At 48.1% G+C, this 27,971-nt stretch overlaps 1 protein-coding gene across 13 annotated transcripts in view; it reads left to right on the forward strand.

The window, feature by feature from the left end:
- nfasca (neurofascin homolog (chicken) a) overlaps nt 1–27,971 on the forward strand; it is a 338,294-nt gene that overhangs the window by 87,883 nt on the left and 222,440 nt on the right. For all 13 annotated transcript variants that reach the window (XM_072480092.1, XM_072480091.1, XM_072480095.1 and 10 more), the window contains one exon: nt 9,252–9,399. The gene's annotated coding sequence lies outside the window, so the exon portion shown is untranslated. The remainder of the gene's footprint in view (nt 1–9,251; nt 9,400–27,971) is intronic.

Raw genomic sequence — 27,971 nt, forward strand, 5'->3', positions numbered from 1 at the left:
CTCAGCTCTGTCTGTCTTTACTGAACAATGCTCTGTTTGAGTATGTTTAACTTCAGACTTCTTAACTTCTCTTCATTTCTCTAGTTTTCTTAACTCACTGCCCTTCAGATCTCTGCCTTTGTTTTCCTAACCATTACATCACGGTATGGCTTTCCTTCTAGCAAAGCTGAGATAGATATTCTGTCTCTAGCCTTCTAAACCAACTGCTTCTAGCAAGCTGTGAGAGCTTCCTTCTCTCTCACTACCTATCTCCCACTGCCCACAAATTAACTTATACACTCCTCTGCCTTACAAGTCCCCAGTTGTTAAACAACATCCACATGCTTATGCCTTTTATTTATTCTTCACGGCATAGCACACTTTAAGCACATTTGAAACAATCTAAACTATAGATTTTACCCTTCCAGGCACAGAAACATTAAGTAAACACACTTAAAGCTGTACCTTTTTTTATGTTTACCAATACAAATACAAATTCCTTAAACTACCTTTGTTTTCCTGACACATTTGTTGTGCTGGCTTGCAATATATTTTCACATCTAAAGGCATCCTTTACTTAATACTTACCCAGGAGACTAACAACAGCAACTTGCACTTAGCATTAGCATTTTTAACAGCGAAAACCTCCCAAGGCAATTTGCAAGAGAAATGATCACATACGTCTTGGCACCCATCCACACAAGGCGACATTAGGACAGGTATTGAAGACTCAAGCTTTAAGGAGCATTTTAAAGGCGGAGAGAGTGGTGGGTGGGTTTAGGACCAGGCAACGGGGGGGAGGGGGGGGGGGCACAGCTGTCACCGGTGGAACAATTTAAGTCAGGGATGCTCAAGAGGACGGAATTGAAGGTGAGCAGCGATGCTGTTGTAAGGTTGGAAGAGACTGAGCCTGTGAAATGTTAAGGTTGCTGCATTTTCCTTCATTAGCCTGAACTGGCTCTGCCGGCGAGAATCTTCCGAGAGGGCTGCGGAAGAATTTGAAGAATTTGCAGTCGGATTGAATACCTCCGGTGAAAGAGACATGGAGGGTGCTGAGGGTTTTACCTCGTTGGAAAGAGACATGGAAATGCTGAGGGTGCAAAGCAAGTCAGCCTGTACCTGGCAGTTGATTACCCCGGTGGGGCCTTTCATAACATAGAGGCTGGTGACCCCTAGTTACCGTGTTATGCCGGCCTTATTGAGCTGGATGTCCTGCCTGCATCCTTCCATTTTTACGTTGTACATGTAAAGGGGCTCCCACACGGAGAGAGGTCGCAGATAGCGTGGGGAGCTGTACAACACACAGCGAGACATCGCAGTGCAGATTGTGTGTGAGAGAGACTCGGCTGTGTGCGTGTCCACAGTGGTATCAAGGAATATGAAGGCCAATTTTTTATATTGAAGTATAATTGGATGCGCACGCGTGTTCCAATTATCAGGAGAACAGGCAATTCCCATTGGTTGCCTGGGTTGCCATGGATAGCATTTTGCTAGGAATTATGGGTATATGGTCATTCCACAATCACTGACCCTCGCCCCCTCCTCCCAGGGGATTATTTTCATTTAACCAGTAAAACTGTCATGAAAAGGAGTGTTGGGGGATGGGTGTCCTTCCTCAGGAGTTTTAAGTCGTCTCACATCAGCTACCCACAAGTCTTCGGGAAAATGTCAGAGCAACCGAGGTGGCCTAAACAAGTGAGGAGAAAATGCCCCTGATCTGATGAAGTGAGAAAAGAAATGAAGGCATTGTCGCAGTAGATTAATTGAGAGGAAAGTGAGCAGTGAACGCAATTACTTAACTCTGGGAGCTATTTGGAGTAATAATCAAAGCTAAAATCGGGCATACAGGTATGTCAGGGGTTGCTAGGTGCTAAAATGATCACTGAAGCAATGATGCCTCCCTGATTAAATATGTCACCGTAATCATGGCAGTATATGCAGTATTGCGCTTGGCGTGTATTAAAATGGACAACCTTATGTCAAGGTGCGGAATGTAGTGATTGTGAGTTGAAGGCAGACTGCAGCTTTGAGAAATCAAAATTTCAGTAATCCTCCAGGATGAAGTCGGAAGGCACATCTCACTCGCTGACAATTTCACTTATTCTCCAGTCAGGGCTGAGGGACAGAAAACTAAGGGTTTTGTTAGACTGCGCTGCTTCTAACTGCCACTGATTTGCATGTTCCAACATTAAATGTCTTCAGTTCTTCAACTTTACAACATGGGCCGATAAATACACCAAGCGATTTAGTTCCTCCTGATACCCTGTGACGAGTCTTATGAATCTTTCCACTCACCGCACTTGTCCTCATTTCCTGCCCATGTACCTTAGCGTCGCATTAAAAGCCCAGTGGATGATGCCAGGCCCTGAACAAAAGCGCCAGCAACATGCTTTAATGCCTCCTGTTTAATGTAGACAAATATCTCGGGTGCAATCAGTGACAAAATGATGAAGGGAAAGAAGCTGTTTGGAGATGGAGACCAAAAGATTGGCCAAAGTGGAGGGTCTTCACGGAGGATACGAGGTGAAGAGGCAGGAAGGCCGAGAGAGGGGATTGCGGAGCTTGGGGCTAAGGCGACGGAAGGCACACCCACCGATGATTTGGTAGCGGGGAGGACAGGGTTCAGCTGGGGAGGGTACAGAGTTGGAGAAGCAGAAAGACTGGGGGTGGGGGGGGGGCAGTGGTTGTGGTTGGTAGCAATGAAGGAAGGTTGCAGAGATTTGGAGGGAGCATGAAGGGACCGGGACACAAAGATGAGAGTTGTAAATCAAGAGAAAGGTATCACGGGGATCCAAAATAGAACAGTGAACAGGAAATAGGTGTGGGATCAGGGGTGAGAAACAGAGTTCTTGCTGAGCTGAAGTAAGATGGTGGATGATACTGGGCCAGGCTGGAGAACATTAGAATAGTGAAGTGGTTCCTGTTTATTTTATGTCCCATTTTCTTTTATTTTTGCTGTTACCATTTTGATCCATGGACGGGTAATGGACCTGTGCCTTTAATGCAGCATTAAGGCAAAGTAGCAGCCTGTATGAAGCCTTAACTTCAAATAGGCTGAGCTGCTTTAGACTGGCATCAATGATAACTCGGATTGATTGATGCAGCTGTTGGCCAATGAATGGGCCCAGGAGGCTGTGTCCTGCCTGTTAACCGGTGGTAATTGGATATTACCTCGTTGGAATATTACCCAGAGCAACGGGGTTCTATTGTTCTTTCACTTTCGATTCTGCAAGCTGGATGGAGGAATCTAACCAACTCACTCCAGTAATATCCAGTTAATTCTCACCAAAAGGCCATTGTGCAAATCTGAGAACTCTCCCTCTGCAAAGAAATGTGCAAGCAAAAACCAGCATCCTTTAACTCTCTCTAACAACAGGCTGATGTGAAGCCAGAGGCCTCTCCTGTAAAAGTTGGGTGTAAGATATACTGCTGAGCTACAAAGGAGATCATTACATGCTGCAATATTCCAGAGACTTTGATCTACACTCATAATGTGAAGGAAGTGCACTAAAAGACTCATCATCTGAAGCAAGGACTCTTATCGTTTCACCTTAATTGTTATTATTTTTCCCCCTTTTCCCCCTTTTGTATTTGTCTGTCTTGTGTGTGTAGGTAGAGGGTGGGGTGGTTAAAGGGAAGTCAGGTATTAGCTTGACATTAAGCAACTGTGTTTACTGTATATTTAATATTCATTCTCGTTATAAATAAATAGTAATTGCTTCAACTTACAAACCTGGTGACTGTAATTATTTGGCAGCCAAGAATCAAAGATTTAGTTGTTTTTTTAAAGAAATATTGGTTAATTCACTTGTGTTGTCACTCTGGGGCATGTGGGGCTAGAATTGACCGGGCATTTGCCCAGGCTGGTGTAACAGAAGCCTGAAGGTGACAAAGATATGGATGAGTTAAGGAAGGAGCAGGGACATCATGGAGGATTTAAAAAGTTTTTGTGCTGGACAAGGTATGAGCATCAGAAGCCTATAGCTCATGGTCGAATAGGAAACCGAGGTCCTGAATAGTCAGGTTTCGTCTGAGATGGTGGCTGAGGAGGAGGTTAGAGTCATTTCCAGGGATATAGAGATACCAATCGGGGTGAAAAGACAACTTCCATTTAGCCGGAGGAAATTGTGAGGCAACAAGACTGAATGTTAGACAAGCAATGGCAAATCACTTGGTTCAATAAAACACTCGGTCTAATCATCGATACCATTACTAGACCATACCTAATTGGAAAAATAAATGTCTCTCGTGCCTTTCATGACCTCAGGACATCGCAAAGCACTTTGCATTCAATTAAATAAGTGGTCACTGTTTTAATGTAGGAAATGTGGCAGCCATTTTGCACAGAACAAGATCCCACAATCCGAAATAACACATTGAATAGATTTTTTAAAAATTGATACTGAAAAATGGATATTAACCAGAACTCTGGGGTTAACCCTCTTGCTGTTCTTTTAGCTCGTACCGTGGGATCTTTTACATCTGCTTGAGAGGGCACAGGGCCTCGGTTTTACTTCTCATCGAAATTTTAGCACTTAATGACTGGATTATATACTTCAATCGCCTGACTCAGAGGTGAAAGTCTCCCAACTGGCGCACGACTGGCACCAAAATCAATAATAATAATAATCACTTATTGTCACAAGTAGGCTTCAGTGAAGTTACTGTGAAAAGCCCCTAGTCGCCACATTCCGGCGCCTGTTCGGGGAGGCCGGTACGGGGATTGTGTGAAAGATTGCATACAAACAAAGATTGTTGGCATTTTGAAACAGATTGCGTTACCTGTATTAGTGAAGGATTCTGAACTGGTGATGACTTATAGGCATAGGAATACAAGAGGAGCCTCTTTTTAAATTAACCAGGAACTTGGGGAGCCTATAGTTCCCCATTGCTCTCTCCATGGCAACGCCTCAGCCAATCAGAATCAACGTGCTAACCAGTCAGCACCCTTTTTCTCTTGTAGTATAAATTGTTGTGATTGTTTGACATTTGACATTCTTGTGTTTGTCCTGATGAGTTTTTTGAAATTTGACATTCTTGTGTTCGGCCTGATGAGTTGTTTGAAATTTGGCATTCTTGTGTTTGTCCTGATCAGTGCAAGTTGGAAGGCATCAACAACACGTCTCTCTTTTTCAGCCATGTATACAAGGAGACATCAGGGGCGAAATTCTCCGTAATCGGCGCGATGTCCGCAGACCGGCGCCAAAAATGGCGCAAATCAGTCCGGCATCGCGCCGCCCCAAAGGTGCGGAATCCTTCGCATCTTGAGCGGTCGAGCCCTAACCTTGAGGGGCTAGGCCCGCGCCGGACTGATTTCCGCCCCGCCAGCTGGCGGGAAATGACTTTGCCGGGCGGCGCATGCGCGGGAGCGTCAGCGGCCGCTCACGGCATCCCCGCGCATGCGCAGTGGAGGGGGTCTCTTCCGCCTCCGCCATGGTGGAGACCGTGGCGGAGGCGGAAGGAAAATAGCGCCCCCACGGCACAGGCCCGCCCGCGGATCGGTGGGCCCCGATCGCGGCCAGGCCACCGTGGGGGCCCCCTCCGGGGCCAGATCGCCCCGCGCCCCCCCCAGGACCCCGGAGCCCACCCGCGCCGCCTTGTCACGCCGGTAAGAGAGGTGGTTTAATCCACGCCGGCGGGACAGGCATTCTAGCAGCGGGATTTCGGCCCATCCGGGCCGGAGAATCGCCGGGGGGGGGGGGGGGTTCCGAATATCCGGTGCCAGAGAATTCGGCAACCGGCGAGGGCGTGATTCACGCCAGCCCCCGGCGATTCTCCGACCCGGCGGGGGGTCGGAGAATCTCGCCCAGTGATTCAAGCAATACAGCCTGTTCAGCTGATTTGTTAGCTATGTCAGCTCTATCTTTGTAATCCCAATTCCCTGCCTTTATTTCGGCTTGATCCCCTTGGTTCCCAAGTCAGCATTCCCAACTATTTTAAAAAAAAACTTAAATAAACTGAAGCCTGTTCTTCTCACAGCCTGATGACTGAACACAAAATTCTGAGGTTGTTTTTAACCACCTGAGATCATTTAGCTCCCAATTTCTGATTTCTCTACCAGACAAAAGAGTTATTACATTTTGATTTCTGTCAATCCACTTTATTGTTTTGAACTTAATCTCATGTTAATGTGCAACGCACAACCACATTGAGTAGTATTGGCAATTAGCATGGATGTGTTTAAGGGGAATCTAGAAAAGTACATGAAGGAGGTGAAACAAATGCAGTGTGAGAATGCTCAGTTGCAGCATAAACAGCAGTATCGACCATCTGGACCAAATAACCAATACCTGCATTGCTAATTGTCCATAATTCTATTTGTTGACTTCAAAGTTCCATTCTGTTTGCTTTAATAAGATTCTCTTTACTGCTGAGCAAGTGGGGAAAGTCCAGAACTGTCTGCAGGGATTAGTGTTGGCGAGTTGCAGTACACACTCTGTTAGCTTTCATGTGTGTACAGTGTGGTGCTGGTGGAGAAATATGTGTATATGAATGGTGCGGTGTGTAGTGTCAGTATTTGTATGGTGTGAGGTGTGTGTGAGTATGTATATGGTATGATATGTGGTATGCGTGTGTGTGTGGTGTGAGAATATGTAAGTCCGTGTGTGTGGTGCGTGTTTTGTGTGTGGTGTGTATATTGTGGTGTTTGGTGTGTGTCTGTATGTTTGTATATTGTGCTATGCAGTGTGTGTTTTTGTCTGTGGTGTGTGTTTGTGTGTGGCATGTGTGTGGCATGTCTGTGTGTATGTTACGGTATATGGTTTGTGTGTGTGTGACATGGTGTGCATGCATATATGTTGTGCATGTGTGTATGCTGTGGTTTATGTGTGTATGTTGCATGTGCACATGTGTGTGTATATGTTGTGTGTGTATGTCATGTGTGTTTTGGTGTGTGTTGTGTGTGTATGTTGTGGTGTGTATATGTATGCTGTGGTGTGTGTATGTTGTGTGTGTGTATGTTATGTTGTGGTCTGTGTGTGTTGTGTGCGTGCATGTGTATGTAGTGGTGTGTGTGCACATGTTATGGTGGGTGTTTTGTGTGTATGTTATGGTTGTGTGTGTGCATGTTGTGGTGTGTTGTATGTATGTGTATGTTGTGGTGTGTGTATGTTGTGTGTGTATGTTATGTTGTGTGTGTGTTGTGTGTGCGTGCATGTGTATGTAGTGGTGTGTGCGCATGTCATGGTGGGTGTGGGTGTGTATGTTATGGTGTGTGTGTGTATGTTATGGTGTGTGTGTGTGTGCATGTTGTGGTGTGTGTATGTTGTGGTATGTGTGTATGTTATTGTTTTAAAAAAAAAATTTTTTTCGCGTGCCCAATTCATTTTTTCCCAATTAAGGGGCAATTTAGCGTGGCCAATCCACCTACCCTGCACATCTTTGGGTTGTGGGGGCGAAACCCACGCAAATACGGGGAGAATGTGCAAACTCCACACGGACAGTGACCCAGAGCGGTGATCGAACCTGGGACCTCGGCGCCGTGAGGCAGCAGTCTAACCACTGTGCCACCCTGTGTGTGTGTATGTTGCGGTATGTGTGTATGTTGTGGTGTGTGTGTGTATGTTGCGTGTGTGTATGTTTTGTGTGTATATGTTGTGGTATGTGTGTGTATATATTGTGTGTATGTTGTGGTGTGTGTGTATGTTGTGTGTGTATGTTGTGTGTGTATACATTGTGTGTGTATGTTGTGGTATGTGTGTGTTGTGGTATGTGTGTCTATTGTGTTGTGTGTGCCTGTTGTGGTATGTCTGTGTGTGCATGTTGTGGTATGTGTGTGTTGTGATGTATGTGTATGTTGTATGTGTGTGTGTTGTGATGTGTGTGTATGTTGTGGTATGTGTGTGTGTGTATGTTTTGGTATGTGTGTGTATGTTGTGGGAGTGGATGTGTTTGCATCTCAATATAAACTGCGAGAGATGAACAACCTTCAGAGAAAGGGAAATGTTCGCTCATGTCTGGCACAGTGATTGTATGACATTGTGCAAAACATAGCAGCTGAAACCCGAGATCAGGAGATCAGATTGATGCTGGAATGGCTAGGTTTGAGATATTCATTTGTACGATGTCCTGGATTAATATAACATCCACATAAACACTGCCCAGCTCTCACACAACACTGTTATTGTCATCTCTTGCTATGGAACAGGCATGCGCTATTTACATTGTAATGAATACCTTTCCAGTCTTGATAAACCTAAAGTGAGCTCAAAACATGTTGCTAATATCTAAATTTATCCTCTGCCGCATAATTGTACCTGTCTGAATGATTCTCGGTCTCCCAGCAACAGAAAGAAAAATAAAGAAAACTTGCATTTGTGTCGCACCTTTCAGGACGGTAGTCACCTCCAAGTGTTTTACAGCCATTGACTTTTGAAGTGTGTAAATGTAGCAAAGGAGGCAACCAATTTGCACATAGCAAGCTCTCAAAAACAGCAATGTGGCCAGATAATCAGTTGTAGCGGTATTGATAAATACTGACCAGAATATGGGATAACTCCCTTGCTCCTCTTTGAAATAGTGTCATGGACGTTTTTATGTCACAGAAGGCATAGACATAGAATCCGACTGTGCAGAAGAAGGCCATTCGGCCCATCGAGTATGCGCCAACATTCTGTAAGAGCACTCCACCGAGGCCCAATCTCCTCCCCCATCTCTGCAAACTCAGCTAATCTTTGGAGACTAAGGCAATTTAGCATGGCCAACCCACCTGACCTGCACACCTTTGTCCACCTGAGAGAGGCAGATGGGGCATTGAGTTAACAGCCCGTCTGAAAGATAGCTAACATCAGTGCAGCACTCCTTCGGTATGACACAAAAGAGGGTCAGCCCTAGAGTTTGTGTGCTCAGGACTCTGGAGTGAGCACAGCACAGTACGTGAGGAAACGTGAGGTAACCTGCTCCTGTTCTCAGTAAGGCGGCCATCTCGCTCACTACCCACCTGGGCTGGGGGATCAGGGTGAGGGGGATTTGTTGCGACCAGCTGCGTACGCTGTTGGGAAGTATAGCGAGGGGTAGAATTCAGCTCCATCCTTGCTCATCACTGACTCCCTGTTTAAGGGGCTGCGTGTGCAGCTGAAGGAAGCCTGACGCCGTGCACGGGGTCCTTTTGTGCAGAGGATTGCATCTGATGAATTATTCATGAAGCAGCTGAGAGAGCAGGAGAGAAAGAGCTAGTTGAGGGAGGGACTGAGGGTGTAAACACGGGGGTGGGGGGGGGGAGGAGGAAGACAGCTGTCAATAAATAAAACATGATATTGTCTATCCCTTACCAGTCGGAGCTGGGATGATAATCTGGAGCAGAGATACACTTGCTGTGGAAGAAGAAGAGAGAATCGGTTGCTGACAGAAGGGACACCACAGAGGAAGATTTCATGGGATATTGTCTGAAAGGTTCCATCGAGACAAGGTTTTAACCATCAGGTACCGTGCTCCTCTGTTGTTTATGGTTCAAAGCCTGCAGAGGGTGGTGGATTAATTTTTAATTAATAATTTGTAAGGAAAAATGTTTCAGCATTACAGTATGTATTAGGTATCAGTGACTGAAGTAGGAGCTTAGTGCTGGTCTCCCTCAGTGTTGCCTAATCCTGGATGACTTCAAGCACTTTGTGTTTACTGTGCTAGCTCTGTCCAAGAATAAGTGACGTTAAAAAGGAGCTAATTTTGACGGGGTAACTGGCAGCAAAGCTGACCATCACAATGAGGCAACATTTGAAACTAAGTCTCCTATTGGCATGACAAACATTTAAAAAAACATATTATTACTTATCGATGTGGACGTTGAAGAAAGGGAAATTAATCCACGTGGTATTGGGTTTCAACCCAAAATCTAATCCAGGGATTCAGGTCGTCTGACATATTAAATAATGGATATCTGGTAGTGATTTAGAGGCTGGAATCTCACCCAGTTGTTTGGATGGTGATTTCTGGAATGATTGATAATTGAGAGTTAGTTGCAGGCAGGGTCTAACTGAAGGGTGTAGAGAATAATGATATCTGGGCATAAGTCACAGGCTGGAATCTAAACAAAATTTTGGCTAGTAATGTACATATAGAATAATAGGGCCAAATTTAACATCCTCGTTCGCAGCCGGGACCTTTCTGTGCCGCTGAAATTGAATGGAGTTTTGGCTCGACCGCTAAATTCTCCGCTCTCGCTCGCAACGGGTCTGGCAATGGACAAGGCCAGAGAATCCCGCCCTCAATATCTGGGAGTTAGTTGCAGGCTGGAATCTGATGGATATGTTTGGATGGGGTATGAATCTGTCGATGGATAGATATATTGTGAGGGCAGCACGGGTGGCAGAGTGGTTAGCGTTGCTGCCTCACAGCGCCAGGGACCCGAGTTCAATTCCCACCTTGAGTGACTGTCTGTGCGGAGTCTGCACGTTCTCCCCGTGTCTGCGTGGGTTTCCTCCGGGTGCTCCAGTTTCCTCCCACAGTCAAAAGGTGTGCAGGTTAGGTGGATTGGCCACGCTAAATTGTCTCTTAGTGTGCAGGTTAGGTGGGGTTACGGGGACAGGGCGGGGAGCCCTGGTAGGATGGCCTTTCAGAGGGTCGGTGCAGACGCAATGGGCCAAATGGCCTCGTTCTGCACTGTAGGGATTCTATGATTATGTAGAGTAATAGATATTGGGTGGGAGGGGTTATGCAAAGAAATCCGAACAAGGGAATTAGATAGATTTATCTATCGCTAATAGATAACTGAGACTGGGCTGCATGCGAGAAACTAAGGGAGATGTTCAGATGGTTTATACAGACAGTATTGAGAGCCCAGGAATAGGTTACAGGCCGAAAACTAATTGAAGGGTTTGGAAGATTTATGGACAGAATAATGGGCACCCTGGAGTGACAAGCTATAATTGAGGTGCCAAGTGACATCATAAATAGCAGAACGATAGTTTGTGTATTTAATAACTGCTGTCTAAGGTCCATTATTAAATTACTACCACGTTACCCTTCCAGGATGTGCAGCATTATTTTGATAACCTGTGCTGCTGGGTTTGTCGGTGGTCTCGCTCAGGCAGATTTTGTGTTGCAGTTGGAAACCAGTGTTACAATGTGTTGCTGCACATTTTCCCATCAAAGATAGGATTGGCCTGGATTTCCAGGAATTAAAGATCAATCTCCGGGCCACTACCACAAGCAAAAGGCTACAGAAAGGCCTTTGGGGCATTCAGGAAACAATTGGTTTTCGGGCATTGCTGAAAAAAAGAGGCATGCTTTTGAAGCTTTTCATCTTGCACTCATCAGGACAGACATCGGAATACCAAATTTCAAAGGGAGCAACAATATACGCAGCATGATAAAAGGATGTTGATTGGTTGGAAAGTTGACTCTGGTGGAAGTGTTGTCATGGAGATTGCACCAGCGAATGGCTGGCCCCCGCGCTTTTGTTTAATTCATTAATTTAATTTTTTTTCATTTTCTTGGAATGTCTCTGCTTATAATAATAACAATATTGAGATGGGGGAGGAAGAACTTTTTGACTAGCAATCAAGGTTCATCCAATTAGCTGATGAAGAGCTTGTTTGCTTTCCAATTGGCCGAGGGAAGGTGAAACCATGAGATAGACATGTTACGCAACCAATAGCAGGAGCATAGGACGAGGGCTTTTGGAGATAGGGGTTCATATGATGAAACCCCCAAGAATATGACCAATCAAAGTTGGCAACTCTAATTTAAGCATGAACAATTATGGTATCCTTACCCCTGGGTTCCCTGAGAAATCAGCTGCCGCTGGTTTTTGTGCGGTTCTGTGTTCAGTCTGTAATTTTTTTTATTTGTGGGCAGGAGGCATCACTGGCAAAGCCAACATTTATTCACCATTCTTTTTTTTTAGAGTACCCAATCCATTTTTTCCAATTAAGAGGCAAGTTAGCGTGGCCAATCCACCTAACCTGCACATCTTTGGGTTGTGGGGGCGAAACCCACGCAAACATGGGGAGAATGTGCAAACTCCACACGGACAGTGACCCAGAGCCGGGATCGAACCTGGGACCTCGGTGCCGTGAGGCAGCAGTGCTAACCCACTGTGCCACCGAGCTGCCCTATTGCCCATTCTTAATGGCCCTCGAGAAGGTGGTGGTGAGCTGTGATCTTGAACTGCTACGGTCTATGTGATGTAGGTACATCGACAATGCTATGAGGGAGAGAGTTCCAGGATTTTGACCCAGCGACAGTGAAGGAACAGCGACATATTTCCAAGTCAGGCTGATGAGTGACTTGTGAGAGAACTTGTTCCCATGAATCTGCTGCACTTGTTCTTCTGGACATGTGACGTTGTTGGGTTTCAAGGCGCTCTCAAAGGAACTTTGGCGGGTTGCTTCAGTGTACCTTATGGATTGTACACACTATTACCATGGTGTGCTGGTGCTGATGGGGTACCAGTTAAGCATGTATTGCTTTGTTGTGTTGAACTAAAGGACTGAAAGATACCAGCTTTGTGCAAAACGGAAGTTGCAGTTACACAAACCAGTGAATGTGTTGTGCTCGTGCGGTACTTTCACAGAATACATGACAGACTCGTTTTGCTGCCGCTGCTGTGGCCTCCTGACTGTTGGACATTTAATGCCCGTCATCAGTAAAATGTAGTTGAGAATGGCTGTCGCAAAATGACATCAGGAACATAAGCCAATTAGTTCTGCCCATGCTCTTGGGCCTGAGACGTGAGGCAACAATTCACAGTTGCTGTGGCTTCCTTTGATCTTGCTAATCTTTCACCTACCATAAAAGGCGGCACCCGAGCAGGGCACTGAGATGGAATTAGAGAGAATGGGTTTGCTGAGCGAGCAGTTGTTTTACTGCCTTCCCCTACAAGTCCATGCAGGACGGAGGCTGATTCTCCAAATGCCCAAATCTGGAGGGGTGAGTCACTATTTGGATCCACACCTCATCCCCTCACGGCGAGCTCCGACCATCTAGCAGTCATCCCGAGGAAATGGAGCAGGAAAATTCAGCCATTGATCTGAAGGCACTTTGTGGCTGTTGTGGTCAGGTCTCCCGCCAGCCACAGCGGGAGAACATGAACTAAGACATTATGGAGATCTGGAGCGAAATTCTCCATCCCGCCCCGCCACATTTCTGCCCCGACCCTCCGACGGGATGCTCCGTAACACCGGCCGGTCAATGGGGTTTCCCATTGTGGGGCAGCCCCACGCCGTCGGGAAACCCCCGGGCGCCGGCAAAACGGAGACTCCCGCCGGCGGAGAATGACGCCCCATGGAGTGTAACTTAATGTTGCTGCTCAAGACCTGGGGGGAGGATTCTCCAAAATGGAGACTAAGTGCTTGCGCCGTCGTGAACGCCGTTGCGTTTCATGACGGTGCGAAACGGGCACGACTGATTCTGTCCCCCACAGGGGGCCAGCATGGCGCTGGAGCGGTTCACGCCGCTCCAGCCTCACTTCCCGGCGCCAAATGGACGGCGCACCAACCCACACATGCGCGAGAGACTTCTTCAACGCTCCGGCCCCGACGCAACATGGCGCAGGGTTTCTGGGGCCGGAAGCGGAAGAAAGTAGGCCCGGGTGAGGGGGGGGGGGGGGGGGGGGGGGAGGCCTGCCCGCCGATCGGTGAGCCCCGATCGTGGGCCAGACCCCATCGGAGCCCCCCCCCCCCCCCCCCCCCCCCCGGTGAAGGAGCGCTTTTCCCCGCCCCACAGGTCATCCCCCGACCTTTCGTGCAGAGTTCCCGCCGGCAGCGACCAGGGGTGAACGGCGCCGGCGGGACTCTGCCGTTTCCGCGCGGCCGCTCGGCCCGTCTGGGCCAGAGAATCGGCGTCCCGGTCTTGTGCAGCGGCCCGCGACTGGCGCCGCGCCAAACGCACCAGCGCAAATGGCGCCGATTCTCCGCACCTCGGAGAATCCGGCGGCAGCGTCGGGGGGGCATGGCACAGTTGCGCCGATTCTCCGGCCCGGCGCGGGGCTCGGAGAATCGTGCCCCTGATCTGAAATGGGAAGTACCATTAGAACTTCCTCTAAATGCTAAGTTGGTCCCTTTAACTATTCGCGCACATTCATACTGACTGGAAACAATTGCTGGATCCCACATCAATTTTATTCTGACCCCAATTCTTTTACATTGAGCTCTTGTGCAAAGCATATGAAGACCTTTTATTGTTTAGCCGTTCCTATTCAAACTGTCTTTCCAGAATCCTCTATCCCATCATCAACAGAGATTTTGTTCCTTATAGGTAGCTTTGGGCCTGGAATTTTGTGGAGGGGAAGGGACCCAATTTCACCAAAGTGGCACCGGAGCCCCGAGTCCAGAAATCCCACCCCTCAATCCGGCACCCACCATTTTAGCAAGATGGGGATGGGGGAGATGGGTGGATTGCAGTTTGCAAATCTGTGGTTCACGGAGGCAACTGCACTGGTAAAAGCACACCTGCCTTGAAGCAGAAGGAATTTTCATTCGTGGATTGCCCAAAAGATGATTTACGGGCTTTAGACAAAGTCTAAAGCTGCCACAGTCATGTGGAGAGGGTAGGGCACCCTTTAGGGTAAATACAGGAACCCTTTTGAGAGAGGCAAGGTGCCTTTTGTGAAACTTTTCCCTTTGAGAGAGGTAAAGTGTCCTTTGGGATTGCTAAAAGTTAGATATGAATGTGTAAAAAGTGAAGAAAAACCAGCCTACTGTGGCCTTGCAACGTCACTAGCTGATTGTTTACATAAGTCATAAACGGTATCATAGGAGTAGTTCTGCATAACTGATTCCATAACCTTTCATTATCACAGCGGGTAGGTGGGTGGTGGGGCTTGTAATTTCACAGTTTGATTGATAGCTCCAAGTTTTTATAAAGTATTCAATGTCGGGCAATGAATGCAAATAGTTGTTTTCATAAACGATTAGGTACTTGAAAGAATTTAAATGTATTGAATGTTTTTTTGTAAATCAGTGACACTTTCAAAAAAAAATAGTGAAGTAATCGAGAGACATTTGGAACTTTATTTTATTTTATGTCAGCATGATTCTGAAATCAGGCTATGGTGGATGCTGCATGAGTTGGCACAGGGGGTGTTTGAGCAAAGAGTGGTGGATGGGGGCATGTGTTATCATTAGTTGGCATTATGTTGTCCTCGGGGCAATAAAGAATCATGAGGGTGAGTAGAGGACTATATATTCACATCAATGGTATGAGGGGTCATTGGGGGGTAGGTGAAGACGTGATGGCAGAGATGGGGACTCTGGGGCTGATTGAAGTGGTACGAGAGGTGAGGGTTTATTACTTTTTTTTTAACAGCTGGGGTAGAAAGCTACTAGGACAGCAGCAAAACCATTACACTATCGTTCCCAAATGTCTTGATAACGTTTTTTTCAAATGGGTTGTAGCTCGTTAAAAAATAATTGGGTATTGATTAGGCCAGAAACCAGTTCTGAATAGGTTATTGATTGGCATGATTTGCATAACATCAATGATTGCATTGAGGTTCAGTTTATATATTGATCAGATGAGTATCCAATGTTCAATACAATAATGATTTAAACAAGAGTCCAGCTACCAATTGAACAGCAACCCTCACCGTCTTTAGAAGTTCAGCCTATTTTCCTAACCTGGGGCCCACTTGTAGGTATCGGGTATTCAGAGTACCAACTCATCCAGGATGTCTTGTGGCGCAGTGGGGAGCACCCTGCTTCTGACCCAGAACCTCTGGCTTCGAGTCCCACCCCAGGGCTTTATGGCCAAGGAAGGTGCATTCATAACGCGGCCAAAGAGGCTGAGTGTCAATCTGCAAATTCCATCCAACACGCCAACCGCAGGTGGTAAGTGGAGAGACTTCTGGTCAGCTGCGCTTGATGTGGAGCGGTGCCCTTCAAGCTATAAGCATCTGGTGACAGACTACTGACCTGTTCCAGGAATCGTGGGCGCGATTCTCCACTCCCGCGCCGGTTGGGAGGATCACCCTGGGTCGCCAAAATTTCCTGCGACGCCGGTCCGACGCCCTCCCGCGATTCTCCCAAGCGGCGAGAACGGAGTTCCGCACGGCGCAGGCCGGAGAATCGCCCGAGACATCCAAAATGGCGATTCTCCGGCACCCCTGCTATTCTCAGGCCCGGATGGGCCGAGCGGCCAGCCCAAAACGGCGGGTCCCCCCCCCGGCGCCGTCCACACCTGGTCGCTGCCGGCGGGAACAGTGCGGGAACGCTGGGGGGGTGCGGCCTGCGGCGGGGGGGGGGGGATCCTGCACCGAGGGGGGGCCTCAAATGGGGCCTGGCCCGCGATCGGTGCCCACCGATTGTCGGGCCGTCCTCTCTGAAGGAGGACCTCCTTTCTTCCGCAGCCCCGCAAGATCTGTCAGACATCTTCTTGCGGGGCGGATTCGAAGAGGACGGCAACCACGCATGCGCGGGTTGGCGCCGGCCAACCCGCAAATGCGCGGGTGCCGCCAGTTATGCGGCGCCGGCCGCGTCATGTATGTGGCGCCGCCTTGACGCAGCTCCAAGGCCTGGCGCGTGTAAATGACGCGGCGCCGCTCCGAGCCCATTATCGGGCCCTGAATCGGTCGGGCTAGGGGCCGTTTCGCGCCGTTGTGAACCTCGATGGCGTTCATGACGGCGTGGGCACTTCGGCGCGGGAGTGGAGAATCCCACCCCATTAGTTGTGGGAACAGATACAAATCTGACTTAGTGGACCATTTAGTACTGAGATGAGGTGAAATTTCTTCACCTAGAGAATGGTAAGCCTGTGGAATTCGTGACCACAGAAAGTGGTTGAGGCCAAAACATTGTATGTTTTCAAGAATTTTCTAACGCCTCAGATATCCTTCCTAAAGTGTAGATTAGAACACAGTGCGCCAATTGACGCCTCTACAGTGTTTTCCAACTACGTCACTGTGACCTAGTTTTGCTTTGAGTGGGTGAGCAGAGGTGGCTTCCCCATCAGATCAAACTGGTCACGAGCAGGAGCCAGGGTCAGAGGAGGTCCAGAAAGGTCAATTTTTAACATTTTTTCTTTGTTTCCTTGTGGACCAGAAGGAGCAGTAGAATCATGCCTGGGACAAGGGCCCAGCATGGACTAGGGTAGAAAGTAGTATAGATAAAATGTCTGAATCGCGAAAAATCAATTAACTAGAAGGATGCACAGCGTAGCCCCCAGGTTTGATCTCAAATCCTTGTTTCATCTCCTGCGGCAAGAGTAAAGTCGCTGTGATTGGCCCGAATGTTTCTGAGTTAATGAGAGGGAAACCATCGCCGGGATTCTCCCGTCCCGCGGCAGAGTGTCCACGCCGTCGGAAACGCCGTCGCACTTTACGACGGAGTGAACGGGCCACTACCAGGAGTAATTCTGGCCCCTACAGGGGCGTAGGAAATGAGGCCGGGGGACAGAGAGGCCGGCCCGCCGATCGGTGGGCCCCGATCGCGGGCAAGGTGCATCGGAGGCCCCCCCCGGCGTCAGAAACCCCCCCCCCCAAGGCCGCCACCTGACCCTTGCACGCAGAGTTCCCGCCGGCTGCGAGCAGGTGTGGACGACGCCGGCGGGGCTCATTTTATTTTTCACAGCCGCTCGGCCCATCCGGGCTGGAGAATCGGCGGGCCGGCCACGCCAACTACGCCAGTGCCAATGGCGCCGATTCTCCACTCTGCGTAGAATCGCGTGCCGGCGTTGGGACGGCGTGGCCCGGTCGCGGGGATTCTCCGGCCAGGCTCATGGCTGGAAGAATGCCCCCCCCCACCCCGTTCCCGTTCCTGATCAATAGAAGCGAACACGGCGGACCTAAGGAGCAGAGTGGCGCAGCGGAAGCGTGCTGGGTCGATGGATCAAAACCATCCTCTGCTATTTGTGGGCAGCACGGTAGCATGGTGGTTAGCACAATTGCTTCACAGCTCCAAGGTCCCAGGTTCGATTCCCGGCTTGGGTCACTGTCTGTGCGGAGTCTGCACATTCCCCCCGTGTGTGCGTGGGTTTCGTCCGGGTGCTCCGGTTTCCTCCCACAGTCCAAAAGATGTGCAGGTTAGGTGTATTGGCCATGCTAAATTGCCCTTAGTGTCCAAAATTGCGCTTAGTGTTGGGTGGGGTTACTGGGTTATGGGGATAGGGTGGCGGTGTGGGTTTGGGTAGGGTGCTCTTTCAAAGAGCCGGTGCAGACTCGATGGGCCGAATGGCCTATTTCAGCACTGAAAATGATATATGATATGAAGGGGGCGGGGTGTGTTGAGGATTTGATGTCATGATTAAAATTACAGGAGGACATTTTCATAGAATCATAGAATTTACAGTGCAGAAGGAGGCCATTCGGCCCATCGAGTCTGCACCGGCTCTTGGAAAGAGCAACCTACCGAGGCCCACACCACCGTATCCCCATAACCCAGTAACCCCACTCAACCAACCCTAAGGCCAATTTTGGACATTAAGGGCAATTTAGCATGGCCAATCCACCTAACCTGCACGTCTTTGGACTGTGGGAGGAAACCGGAGCACCCGGAGGAAACCCACGCACACACGGGGAGAACGTGCAGACGCCGCACAGACAGTGACATGTGTAGGCTGTTCCTTCATCGCCGTTGGGTCCAAATCTTGTAGTTTCCTATCCCTACAGGCGGCACGGTAGCACAGTGGTTAGCACAGTTGCTTCACAGCTCCGGGGTCCCAGGTTCGATTCCCCGCTGCGTCACTGTCTGTGCGGAGTCTGCACGTTCTCCCCGTGTGTGCGTGGGTTTCCTCCGGGTGCTCCGGTTTCCTCCCACAATCCAAAGGTGTGCAGGTTAGGTGGATTGGCCACGGTAAATTGCCCTTAGAATCCAAAAAGGTTAGATGGCTTTGCTGGGTTTCCGGGATAGGGTGGAGGCGTCGGGTGCTCTTTCTAAGGGCTGGTGCAGACTCGATGGGCTGAATGGCCTCCTTCTGCACTGTAGATTCTATGACAGCACGGCAGGAGCACTGTCACCATAGACTGCTGCCAGATAAGAAGGAGGGCCCAACACCATCTTCTCAAGGAAAACCTGGGATAGCAACCGGGGAGGTGGTGGGGTAGAGGTGTTGTCACTGGACTGGTTAAACCAGAAACCCAGAGAAATGCTCTGGGGACCCAGGTTCCAATCCTGCCACTGCAGATGATGAAATTTGAATTCAGTAAAAATATGGAATTAAAAGGGGACCATGAAACCATTGTCGATTGCCGTTAAAACTCATCTGCTTCACTAATGCTCTTTAGGGAAGGAAACCTATTGTCCTTACCTGGCCTGGCCTACATGTGACTCCAGACCCACAGCAATGTGGTTGACTCTTAAAATGCCCCCGCAAGGGCAATTAGGGATGGGCAATGAATCTGGCTCAGCCTGTGTAGCCCATGAACGAATAAAAAAAAAAGAAAGAATTGCTTTTATGCACTTTTTATGACCACTGAAGGTTGCAAAACACTTGACAGCCAGTGAAATACTTTTGTCCCTGTTCTAATTCAGGAAACACTGCAGCCAAATTGTGCACAGCAAGCTCCCACCAACAGCAATGGGATAATGATCAGAGAGTCTGCATTTTTTCTGATGATGCGAAGTGAATGATAAGTATCGACGAGGTCACCAGTGATAAGTCCACTGCTCCTCTTTGAAACGGTGTCATGAGATCTTTCACAGCCACCCAAGCAGGGGTGGTATCGTGGCACAGTGGTTAGCACTGCTGACTCACAGCTCCAGGGGACCCGGGTTCGATTCTGGCCTTGGGTGACTGTCTGTGCGGAGTTTGCACATTCTCCTTGTGTCGGGGTTTGTTTCCTCCGGGTGCTCCGGTTTCCTCCCACAGTCCAAAGGTGTGCGGGTTAGGTGGATTGGCCGTGATAAATTGCCCCTTGGTGTCCAAAGATGTGATGGTTTGGTGGGGTTATGGGGTGACAGGGCTGGGGAGGGGGAGGGGGAGGGGGAGTGGGCCTCGGTAGGGTGCTCTTTCGGAAGACTCTGGGCAGACCCAAGGGGCCGAATGGCCTCTTTCTGCACTGTAGGGATTCTATGGGTGATGGGGCCCTGGTTTACCATCAGACAGACTGGGACTGTACTCGGAGTTTAGAAGGATGCGGGGGATCTTATAGAAACATATAAAATGATGAAGGGAATAGATAGGATAGATGCGGGCAGGTTGTTTCCACTGGCGGGTGAAAGCAGAACTAGGGGGCATAGCCTCAAAATAAGGGGAAGTAGATTTAGGACTGAGTTTAGGAGGAACTTCTTCACCCAAAGGGTTGTGAATCTATGGAATTCCTTGCCCAGTGAAGCAGTAGAGGCTCCTTCATTAAATGTTTTTAAGAGAAAGATAGATAGTTTTTTGAAGAATAAAGGGATTAAGGGTTATGGTGTTCGGGCCGGAAAGTGGAGCCGAGTCCACAAAAGATCAGCCGTGATCTCATTGAATGGCGGAGCAGGCTCGAGGGGCCAGATGGCCTACTCCTGCTCCTGGTTCTTATGTTCTTATGGCATACTTGGACAGTGCAGCACTCCCTCAGTACTGCATTGGAATATCAACCTTGATGTTTGTGCTCAGTCCCTGGAGTGTGGGATGAACCTAGAACTTTGAGACTCAAGAAGCGGGAATGCCACCAACTGTGCCGCAATTGACGGGTCATAAATGCCAAGCTTGCCAATGACATTCAGATCCCGAGATTATATATATATTTAAAAGTGCATGTTGGAAATTTAGACTAAGGGTCTATAAAATTTAATCTGTTATTACTAATGAAATAACCAACCAACCTTTACTCTGTCTACTCCCACATGAACAATGGATACCTGGTGGATACTCTGTAGGGCTGTTGGCATCTGTGGAAGCATATTTTAACATTAATCAATGTCACATGGGGAACAGAGGAGGAAATTGGAGCAAAATGCCACCATTAAATAAGAGTTGTTAAATGGCAAGATCGCAATCTCAGGATTGAGGTGTTTTTGTGGCAATGTTGGTTGGTTCTCTCCAGTGTTTTTCTGTACTCATCCAAACTCCTCCTCCTGGGTAATTGTAATTCAGTTACTGCTTAATCCTCAATCCGTTCGACTGGACAACAATTTCATTCACATTTTAATTATGATACTCATCACTCCAGCAATGAACCTTTAGACATTTCTACTTTTTTCTCTTTCACACACACACACTCTCAAACAACTGCCATCTTTCTCTGATGCACTTCATTCCTCTTGCACTCGTTCAGTCCTGCTCACCTTCTTTTGTCAGTGACTCGAGTTAATGACTCCAGTTGTTTTACAACAATGCAAACTTGTCGCTTCTGCACTGTCCAGGCCCTGCAGCAATGAAACAATTCTCAAATGGCCCAGGGTACCTGATTCCAAACAATCGTGGCACGGCAGCAATTCCCGAACACCCAGATGAATGTAGATCTTCTCAAACAAAAGCAGAAAGCGCTGGACAATCTCAGCAGGTCTGACAGCATCTGTGGAGAGAGAAGGGAGCTAACGTTTCGAGCCTGGATGAGTCTTTGTCAAAGTGGGTGCAGGTTTTGGAGCATCCCAGACCTGCTGTCAGACCTGCTGAGATTGCCCAGTATTTTCTGTTTCTATTTCCGATTCCAGCATCCACAGTAATTTGCTTTTATCTTCGTAGATTTTCTGAAGTCGCATTTTCTTTTTTGATTTTAAAAAAAAGTTAATCCTGCATGTGCGATACGTATAGAACATAGAACAGTACAGGCCCTTCAGCCCACGATGTGCCGATCATTTATCCAAATCTAAGATCAACCTAACCTACACCCCTTCAATTTACTGCTGTCCATGTGCCTGTCTAAGAGTCGCTTAAATGTCCCTAATGACTCTGACTCCACCACCTCTGCTGGCAGTGCATTCCACACACCCACCACTCTCTGTGTAAAGAACCTACCTCTGACATCTCCCCTATACCTTCCTTCAATCACCTTAAAATTATGCCCCCTTGTGACAGCCATTTCCACCCTGGGGAAAAGTCTCTGGCCATCCACTCTATCCATGCCTCTCATCACCTTGCACACCTCTATCAAGTCACCTCTTCGTGTCATCGGCAATCTTACTAACCCACCCTTCCACTTCCTCATCCAAGTCATTTATAAAAACCACAAAGAACAGAGGCCCCAGAACAGATCCCTGCTGGTCACCACTGGTTACCGACCTCCAGGCGGAATACTTTCTATCCACTACCACTCGCTGTCTTCTTTCAGCCAGCCAATTCTGTATCCATTCAGCCAAATTTCCCTGTATCCCATGCCCCCTAACTTTCTGAAAGTGCCTACCATGGGGAACCTTATCAAACGCCTTACTGAAATCCATATACACCACATCCACTGCCCGACCTTCATCAATGTGTCACGTCACAACCTCAAAGAATTCAATGAGGCTTGTGAGGCATGACCTGCCCCTGACAAAACCATGCTGACTATCTTTAATCAAACTATGTTTTTCTAAATAATCATAAATCCTATCTCTCAGAATCCTTTCCAATATTTTGCTCACCACAGACGTAAGACTGATGGGTCTGTAATTCCCAGGGATTTCCCTTTCTTGAATAGGGGAACAACATTTGCCTCCCTCCAATCATCCGGTACTCCTCCAGTGTAGAGTGAGGACGTAAAGATCATCACCAACGGCGCAGCAATCTCCTCCCTCGCTTCCCGTAGTAACCTTGGGTATATCCCATCAGGCCCAGGGGACTTATCTATCCTGATGCTTTTCAAAATTTCCAGCACATCCTCCTTCTTAATATCAACCTGTTCCAGTCTATTAACCTGGTTCACACTGTTCTCATGGGCAACAAAGTCCCTCTCTCTAGTGAATACTGAAGCAAAGTATTCATTTAGGGCCTCCCCATCTCTTCAGAGTCTAGGCACCAGTTTCCTCCACTATCCCTGATCGGCCCTACTCTCACTCTGATCATCTTATTTCTCACATAAGTGTAGAACGCCTAGGGGTTTTCCCTAATCCTTCCCGCCAGGGCTTTTTCATGCCCTCTTCTAGCTCTCCTCAGTCCATTTTTGAGTTCCTTCCTAGCTACCTTGTAACCCTCTAGAGCGAGTCAGATCCTTGCTTCCTCAACCTTACGTAAGCCTCCTTCTTCCTCTTGACTAGAAGCTCCACTTCTCTTGTCATCCAAGGCTCCTTAACCTTACCATTCCTTCCTCGTCTCAGTGGGACAAAACTATTCAGCACTCGCAGCAAGTGCTCCTTAAACAATCCCCACATTACTGTGCAGTACTGTGCATTTCCCCAAGAACAATTGTTCCCACTTTATGCTCCTCAGCTCCTGTCTAATAGCAGAATAATTTCCCCTCCCCCAATTAATTACCTTCTCATACTGTGTTCCTATCCCTCTCCATGACTATGGTAAAGGTCAAGGAGTTGTGGTCACTGTCACCGAAATGCTCACCCACCCGAGACATCTCACACCTGGCCTGGTTCATTGCCAAGCACCAAGTCCAATATGGCCTCCCCCCTAGTCGGCCTATCTACATATTGAGTCAGGAATCCTTCCTGTACACACCTGACAAAATCTGCTCCATTCAAACCATTTGCACTAAGGAGGTTCCAGTCAATATTAGGGAAGTTGAAGTCACCCATGACAACAACTCTGATGCTTCTGCACTTTTCCAAGATCTGCCGCCCAATCTGTTCCACTATCTCTCTGCTGCTATTGGGGGATCTATAGAAAACTCCCAATAAAGTGACTGCTCCTTTCTTGTTTCTGACTTCTACCCATACTGACTCAGTAGAAAAGCCCTCCTCAACTACCTCCTTTTCTGCAGCTGTGGTGCACTCCCTAATTAACAGTGCCACTCCCCCTCCTCTTTTACCTCCCTCCCTATTCTTCGGAAAACATCTAAACCCCGGAACATCTAACAACCATTCCTGCCCCTGCATTGAAACAGACACACTTCAACCCATTCCACTGAGTGCAACTTTGCCCTATCAACTGTCTATCCTTCCTCACAGACTTGCTGCATAATATTTCTGCCTGTTCAACAGCTACCCTATCCTCTGATCCATAGCTCTGGTCCCCAACCCTCTGCCAAACTAGTTTAAACTCTCCCGAAGAGCTCTAGCAAACCTCCCACCCAGGATATTGGTGCTCCTCCAGTTTAGGTGCAATCCGTCCTTCATGTACAGGTCCCACCTTCCCCAGAAGATATCCCAATGATCCACATATCTGAAGCTCTCCCTCCTGCACTCGCTCTCTGTTCCTTGCCTCACTTGCATGTGGCACCGGTAGCAATCCTGAGATCACTACTCTGCTTGTCCTGCTCTTTAGCTTCCAATCTAACTCCCTAAAATCACCTTTCAGATCCTCATCCCTTTTCTTAGCTATGTGGTTGGTGCCTATGCGCACCACGACTTCTGGTTGCTCCCCCTCCCCCTTAAGAATCCTGTAGGCTCGATCCGCAACATCCCTGGCCCTGGCACCCGGGAGGCAACATACCTTCCGGGAGTCTCGCTCGCGACCACAGAATCTCCTATCTATTCCCCTAACCATTGAGTTTCCTATCACTATTGCTTTTCTATTCTCCCCCCTTCCCTTCTGAGCCAGAGAGCCAGACTCAGTGCCAGACACCTGGCCGTTAGGGTCTTCCCCCGGTAGGTCATCCCCCCCAACAGCATCCAAAACGGTATACTTGTTTTGAAAGGGAACGGCTACGAGGGATCCCTGCACTGTCTGCCCATTCGTTTTCTTTCCCCTGACTGTAACCCAGCTGCTCTTGTCCTGTACCTTGGGCATGGCTACCTCCCTGCAACTCTTCTCTATTACCCCCTCTGCCTCCCGGATGATCCGAAGTTCATCCAGCTCCAGCTCCAGTTCCCTAACACGGTCTCTGAGGAGCTGGAGTTGGGTGCACTTCCCGCAGGTATAGTCAGCGGGGACACCGGTGGTATCCCTCACCACCCACATCCTACAGGAGGAGCATGCAACGGGCCTAGCCTCCATCCCCTCTTATCTTACAGAATATAGCTGCCCTGTGGACCAACTGGAACTCCGCCCTCCGACTCTGCTCACAGTCAGCTGCACTCTCTGTAAATTCCTGTCTCCCTTCTTGCTCTTTGAGGAAATTAAATGAAAGGAGGACCTTGCTCCCTCCTCACCTAACTCCCTCAGTCACCAAACTCTCACTATAGCACTCAAATGCACCCAAATTCAGCACTCAGTGCAAACAAAGTGTAGCGTTAGCCACAGATGCAGATGGTAGTGATTGTGTATGATAAGGTTTTTTTAAAAAAGAAATTATTTGCATTGCTATGCTACTTTCACAGCTTCAGGGTGTCCCAGTTAATGACGCATCTTTGAAGCACGGTGACAGCCAAAATGTAGCATCAAATTTGCACACAGCAAGCTCCCACAAGCAGCAATGTGATAATGACCAGATAATCTACTTTAGTGATGTTGTTTGAGGGATGAACATTGACAAGGATACAAGGGGGGACTTCCATGCTCCTCTTTGAACTAACGCTGCGGGATCTTTTGTGTTCACCGAAGAAGACAGACGTGGTCTCACTTTAATGTCGCACCCAAGGCATGACGCTTCGGACACTCCCTCAATGCAGCACGTGAGCATCAGCCCAGGGCTGTCCTACCCTGAAGTGGGACTTGAACACACAGCTTCCTGACTCAGAGGAGAGTGGGGCACTACTGAGCCACAGTTTACAGAGGTGTAAATTTAGATAAAGGGGTAGGTCTGCGCAGAGTGTCAGGTGCAAGCGTGGGTTTGGCTACAGGTGTAGATTGCGGAATATTTGCAGGTGCTCGATTACTGCAGCAAGTCCGACCGAAACACTGTGCATTTGTGGATAGTTTACACATATAATAAGAAATATCCAGGAGCTGTTCACTGGTTGCAATTTAATGAAAGGGCTTGCGTGGTTTATGGATTGAATAATGAATACCAGTTAGTGATTTGTCGGCTAGAATCTACCCAACAGGTTTAGATGGTTTCAAGATCCAATAATGAATACTTAAAAATGAATGGAGGCTTAAATCAGATTTGGACAATGGCACAAAGAACAGTGGCAAAACTCAAGATGGTTTCTGTCATTTGCACCTTTAAATGAGATTCAAAACCCAGAAATCACGACCCTGTGTCTGTTATTGCATTTGTTCAGCTTTTTCCCCCCACTGCGCTCTGATGATGGATGGTGTCAGAATGCTTAATCCGGAGGAGGCATGGTAATTTCCACACGTCAAAGCTAACGACAAAACCGATGCCACTCTATCGACGGGTTAAGTGAGTGCTCATGAAATAATGCTAATAACTATTAATGGCACTCCTCTCCACCTTCCAATGGTTACGAACGACATCTTTGTTTTGTTGTTTTTAATGATCCTGGAATGAACAAATTAATAGAGTCAGAGGAAAGCCTTTCGCACTGAAGTGGGTAAGCAGGTGATTAACGGCAGACATTTGGCGCTCAGCAACACCGCCCGCTCCCAGAGGCATCGTCTGCTACACATACCAGACAAAGAAAGCACGAGTGTTAATTATCACATGAAAACGACAGTGAATGTTGCAGGGGAACATCAATAATGCTGGTAACAGTTGTGGCGAGGGAGAGAGGGCGGGGGAGCTAGGTGAGCTAGCATGCTGATTCCTTGTGGCTTAATCATAAATCTGTCAAACAGCTAATTAAACCTGATCTGGCGGGAGAGAGAGAAGGAGGCTGTCACAGTTCCCTGGCAAGGCAGGAGTAAGCTTTTTGACATTTACCTTGGGGATCACCACTTATCAGACTGCCATAGATCTGCACAGCTAACCCTGTAAGATGCAGTAAGATATTCAAAATTCTGTAAGATTCTCTTGGAAGTGTGTTATTGTTTTATTTCAGTCTGACTTTTTCTGCAGTTTAATGGACAGGTGATGATTTCCACATCATGCAGGGTTGCAGGCTCTCTGTTGCCTAATGCTTAAATGGAGAAAAACTGCAGAAAGCAGCAACGCGAAGGGACTAGGGGGTACTTGTGCATGACGCACAGAAAGCTAGCACTCTGGTGCAGCAGGTAAGTAGGAGGGTTAATGGAATGTTGGCCCTGTTTTCAAAGGGGTTGGAGTGTGAGAGTCGGGAAGTCTGGCTGCATCTGCACAAGGTACTGGCGAGACCAATGCGTCGATGCTTCCCCCAAAACGACCGCGATGCCCCCCGTCCCACGGCACCCACTCTTGAAGCTCATTTCAACTTTGGAGGCCGGAGACTCCAGGCTCCCGGGATTCATCGGCCCCAGCGGCGCTGCACGAGGCCGCGGCAAATCAGTACTGGTTTCCAAAAATGGAAACCAGACATGATGACCAGACCGGGGGAGCTCGGACACCATTGGAGTGGTGGTGGGGAACTGGGCAGTGCCTTGGCACCTGGGCACCTTGCCAGTGCCAACCCCAATTCCTTTCCCTGCTGAGCATAATCAATATGCTTTCGAAAAGGAAGATATGTGTGTTTCTAAACCCCTGTGTGTGTGGACAGTTTGAATAACTATCAGTAAAGGGTAAGTTTTTTGAATGGGTTTCAATAAAGAGGATTATTTATTCACATGTTCGCCCCCACAATCTAATGCTGGGTCATCCACTCACACGCTTAAAAAATACAGTTAAAGAGAGTAGTGCACTGTTACATGCTATAGACAAAAGGATTGGTTCATCACTCGCGTGATTGGCTCATCTTAATAAGCATATGTTGCTGGCTTAAGAAGACATTTTCATTCCTGAAGCTTTAAAAAAATGTGTTTATAGGGTACTGACCCATCCCTGAGGACTTTTAAGAGTTAACCACATGGCTGTGGATCTGGAGTCACATATAGGCCAGATCATGTAAGGATGGCAGATTTCCCTCCCTAAAGGACATTGGTGAATCAGATGAATTTTTACAACAATCGGCAATGGTATCATGGTCATCATTGGTCTTTTAATACAAATTTTTATTGAATTCAAGTTTCACCATCCGCCATGGTGATATTCAAACCCAGATCCCCAGAGCATTAACCTGAGTCTCGAGATTACTGTGCCAGTGACATGATAATACCACGTCGCCACTGCCTCCTTGAAGCGTAGCCCAGATGAAATC

The sequence above is a fragment of the Scyliorhinus torazame genome, chromosome 17, assembly GCF_047496885.1.
Source record: "Scyliorhinus torazame isolate Kashiwa2021f chromosome 17, sScyTor2.1, whole genome shotgun sequence".
Classification (NCBI taxonomy): Eukaryota; Metazoa; Chordata; class Chondrichthyes; order Carcharhiniformes; family Scyliorhinidae; genus Scyliorhinus; species Scyliorhinus torazame.